Source organism: Rhea americana, unplaced genomic scaffold (genome assembly GCF_003343005.1).
Source record: "Rhea americana isolate MKP2758 unplaced genomic scaffold, rheAme1 scaffold_148, whole genome shotgun sequence".
NCBI classification, from domain to species: domain Eukaryota; kingdom Metazoa; phylum Chordata; class Aves; order Rheiformes; family Rheidae; genus Rhea; species Rhea americana.
In genome coordinates this window covers 883,855-888,632 of record NW_028185572.1, presented here as the reverse complement: position 1 = coordinate 888,632, position 4,778 = coordinate 883,855, and positions in this window count along the sequence as shown.

The following is a 4,778-nucleotide window of genomic DNA, read 5'->3' as shown; positions in this document are numbered from 1 at the left end:
TCACCGGCTATGAAAGCGTAGAGTGCCATGCTCCGTAGTGCAGTCGCCTTATGGGTGAAACTCAGCAACTCGCTTGACAGCATCCAGCCTCATTACGTGAGGAATTTGGAGACAGAATGAGAAATTTTCCTTCTAACTGATAGGACAGGGAGAATTTACCTAAGTCCGTTGCAATAGCCAATGGTAACTCTGAGCCAGGAAAATTAAATGAGTATCATTACATACAGCAAGAGAATGTGGAGCAAGCTCTTTAGTTTCTAACTCCCCTTTCTTCCAGATCTTGAGGTTTCTTAGTTTGTTGGTTGGATTTTTTTTTCCAGTATGAAATCTTCTCCATCACAAGGAACTGGAAATGGCTAGAGGACAGATCTTCAGTTTCTCATTTCTCCTTCTGTTCCTTRCTCACCTGATGTGAACCTGGAGAATGACCCTCGTGTATTCCCTGCAACATCTCACTTCTTTTACAAGTCCTTAGTTAAACCAACTRTTCTTTTCCTGGGGAATGTCACATAATCACAGCTCAAAATGATGAAGCTGCATAATGGATGGAGTTATCGTTTGCCRAGTTTTTCTGGCAGGGGAAGTCCGATGAAAGCGTTTTGCTCTGCTACTCCTGCACAAGAGCATCAGGCAGTCATGTACTGCAACACTGGCATCTTGTAAGGACAGAGCTGCCGTCCTTCTTGTGTCAGGAAGCTGTAGCATGAACTTTCAAGATGGAAAATGTGCAAGGGAAGAGGTGAGAAGCCAGGTTTCAAAGCAGAACACATAGAGTCCCTAGAAAGCTGGGGCCCCGATTCCTTTTTGATCCTACACTTTTCACAGTATCCGCTCCTCCTTTGCCAAACGTCTCTTGCTGATCATTTTTTAAAAATATGTATCATGAATCTATCCAAAAAATATAGAACAAAGCCACCTACGGAAATAAGCTACATTGACAAAGTGTCAACAATCCTGAAATAGTGTTTTCATCCCCTACCATGCCAAACAACAGCAGATGTCTAAATATATTGACAGATCCCGAAGTACACCCTGATGGATAATAAGGACCTGTTGTACAGAACAGAGAAATGTTTTCCAAAGTCAAAGCTTACTCTCCAGAGAGTGCCCTGCCTTATAATATATAAATCTAGGAGTTATCAGCAGATCATAACTTTTGAGCAATAATAAAAGTAAGCAAGTGATTTTGCCTGTTACCAAAACACAAATCATGATTCTAAACAGAATAAAAAATGCACGTAAAACCTGTYCTGGCTATGGCATAGTAGCTCTTCTTCATATAAACAAAATTTTGATAAAGAAGGTGATTGTTGGTCTTCAAGATCAGTTGACGTTTCCGAGTAAGCTTTGGTTTTAAACATAAGCGGAATATGACACAGTAATGTGCTTTGGACATCAGGTAGGATAATTAACTTCTTTTGGGAAGGAGCAACACCACCAACATGTAGAGTAGAACCAGCTGTCAGTCCGATAAAACCAAAGAGTATTTAACGGAAACAAGATGGGCTCGGATGCATTAAAAACAACATATTTGTGTTTTTGCACATTCTCAGGCTGCTTTCCTTGCTTTCCTCATACCTAGGCAGAGCTTCTTTAGCCAAGTGGGTATCTCCTCCCCTCTTCCCACCGTGTGGTCTCAGCCTGAGGAATGACTGCCCTGTGCGGGTCTAGTGAAGCAGGCACTGCTGCATGACCTTGGTGAACTCACTTCGATATACAATACTCAGTCAATGTGCACTAAAGGGGTGGCAATAAGCCTTTTTAAGGCTCCTTGAGATTTGCTGAGGACAAGTGCAGCAGGCAAGCTAGATATTGCTCAGTTATGGTCTTACGGCTGCTGGCCTCTGTTGGCTGCATGGAAGGTGAATGCTGATRCTCCTGTTCACCACTGCTTCCCATTACAAGCAAGGTGTCCTGATAGGTGCTGGAGACCAGGCTCCRGCAAGGTGCAGGGCCAGGCAGGGCTATCTCTGTGGTCCTACAGTTTTGCAGCTGAGCCGCTAGAGCTTTTGGAGAGATCTGTGACAAGCAGACATCTTTTTCTCTCCTTGCCCACTGYGTGAACTTAACCACAGGGCACAAATGTTTTCTTCCCAATATCCAGCTGATTTGTGAGGAGTCAGTGCCTCATTAGGAAACAGCTGAGCAGGCTGCGTGCAGGAAAACAGGTTCGGTGTCACCGCCACTGCACGGAGAGCGCACGTGCRGGAGAGGGAGAAAAAGAGACTCCGTCCCTTTGGGGAAATCAAATTAAGATTGCATTGAAATGCACAAGCTGCTCATTGAAACAGTCTAATTTGGCTGGTGGGAGACGCGGTGGTGGGAGGGAGGGAGCGACGGAATGAGCTGGAATTAAGAAACGACATGTCAAAAAGGCCATTTCAGTTAAACCATAGAAGTCCTTTGCCGGAATGGAAAAATAGGAAACCTGGCCTTGCTCTGCTTTTGTAAATCTCTGCATGGGGAGGCCGTGACGGAGGATGAAGTATTCTGCAGTGCAGCTCAGAGTGGAATCAATTTCTCTGTACGGACTTTTATGTCCCRCTCTGAGAATTTGAAATATTATTTCTTTCAAATTTCTACTTTCTGGCCTCTCCTCTCAGAGTTATATAAAAAACTCCAGTGCTTCCCCCACCCACCTTAGCAAGTCCCACAGTCAGGTGGACCTGGCTCTGCTCCCAACTCTCTGCAAGTAAATCTTCTCAGCCAGACCTGCTGACTAGCTCTCGGTTTCTCTTCTGCGTGTTGTTTGCTTGTTGATCCATGCCGTAGGATAGAGCACAATTAAATGAAGAAAAATGAAAATGTGGTGCCATGCCAGACAGTTTTGCTGCTGTCTTGCTGATTATGAAAGATGAGTGTGAATCTGCACAAACAGACAAAAACGGATAATGCCGTGTCCTTGGTGTACCCCACCTCGTGCTGCTACCTTGAAGCTCTGGTCCTAGCCCAGGATTCAGTGAGTTAGGTGGCAGCGTCGGCGTAGGAGGAGATGCCCTTGTCCTTGGGCTTCTTTCTTACAAAGTCTGCACAACCCAGAGCTCACAGCAGCTTGATACTCCTAGACAGGCGTTATTTTGAGATAGACATTTGTATACAATGTAAATCTAAGCTGTGCCAAAAAGCCTGCTGTTACTTTCCACAAGAAGGATTTTTGTGTCATAAATCAGTCCATCTTTTTCTACTGAACCTAAAGTTTCTGGTTCCATCAGTGAAAACACAAGCTCTCACATAAAACATCAGTATTATTATTATCCACTACTTTTTGCACGTTAGCTTAAAATTTCTTCCTTTACCTTTCCTTCAAGTTCTCTATTTTCTTCCTCTCTCTTCACCACTCCTACTTCTAGCATACATCTATCTCTTGTTTTCCCGCTGTGGTGATTCAAGAGGATCCTGAGAACCTAGCACCTTCATAACCCCAGGAGGGCAGCAATTAGTCTGCCCACTGTCCTACCCTCATTTCAGCAGCTGCCTTCCACTGAGCATTTCCTCATCCAGATCTCTGATCCTCCACACCTACATTATGTCCTTAGCCTCTTTTGTCCTTGTCCAGCACCCCACTGATGCACTCATGCACCCATGTCCTGAGCTCCTGTTTGCCCCAATGTCCCTCTCTGACCTGAGCTTCTGATGCCTTCTATCCCCTACAGTCAATATTCTTTACCTCTCAGCCTGTCTCTGACACTCAGTCTTCCCTTTGTCTGTGGGGAGAGCTCATTAAGGGAGGGGGTTATTACAGAATATAAGTTTAGTGGTAATGAAAATAATTTGAATGATTTAGGTAATGAATCTCTATCTCTGACTCATTACTTTGTCCCTCTAACATAGGTTGACRTAGTGCCATACACCACCCATGTGTATTAGATGCAACAAATAAAGACCCTGGACATGAAATACCATCAGATCTGGAATTCAGTTTGCCAAATACCATTCTAGAATCTCATATCCTTAAGTATTTTGGCCAATAGTTTTCTTTATTTGGAAAATGATGATGCTTCCCTCACCGGGAAACAAACAAAACACTTGGAAAGCTTGGACGAGAAAGGTGAAATGTTTGGTAGCAACGATCTGCAGTATCCTAGGGATTACTCATTTTGTAATATACTTTGTGTTACTTTTGTCCATCTCTCTCAGTATTGCCACTGCTGGTACCAGCAGACATTGAGCAGTAAGGGACATACATCACGTGCAAAAAAACAAAAAAAAAACAAAAAAAAAACAAAAAAACCAAAAAACCTGTTTCTTGATCCGGGAAAGTGGGTCACCTCAGACCAAATTTCTGTACACTTCTTACCTGAGAAGGAACTTTCTTACTAGTCTGAAAGACTGCATGAATCCCACCCTGCTGAAACAGATAATTCTTTTTTTCAGTGCCTTCTAGTGGAAAAGCAGAAACTTGGGCTGAAGACACTTCAGTTCTGCTCAGGCTTTTGGGAAACTCAACTGATTTCTTTGATCTTGTATTTCCTGATCTGTAAATGATGGATACTAACACTGATGGCATGTAAAACTCTTGGATATCAGAGCATGAATGGAGTTACACATTACATTTATTGTATTTCATTGTTAAATTCCAGTGAGAATAGGACAGGACAATGGAAGAATATCAACAGAGCTTGTTTTTCCTCCAAAAGTGTGTGAATTTACAACTGCAAATGTTATAGTAAAGCTTGATGTGAAGCTTTTGAGAACAAATCCTCCACTGCTATTAATTTCTCTGCCAGTAAGGATAAACATGAAAAAAAAAAGAATCAAAATTCACTGAAGGAGGAATT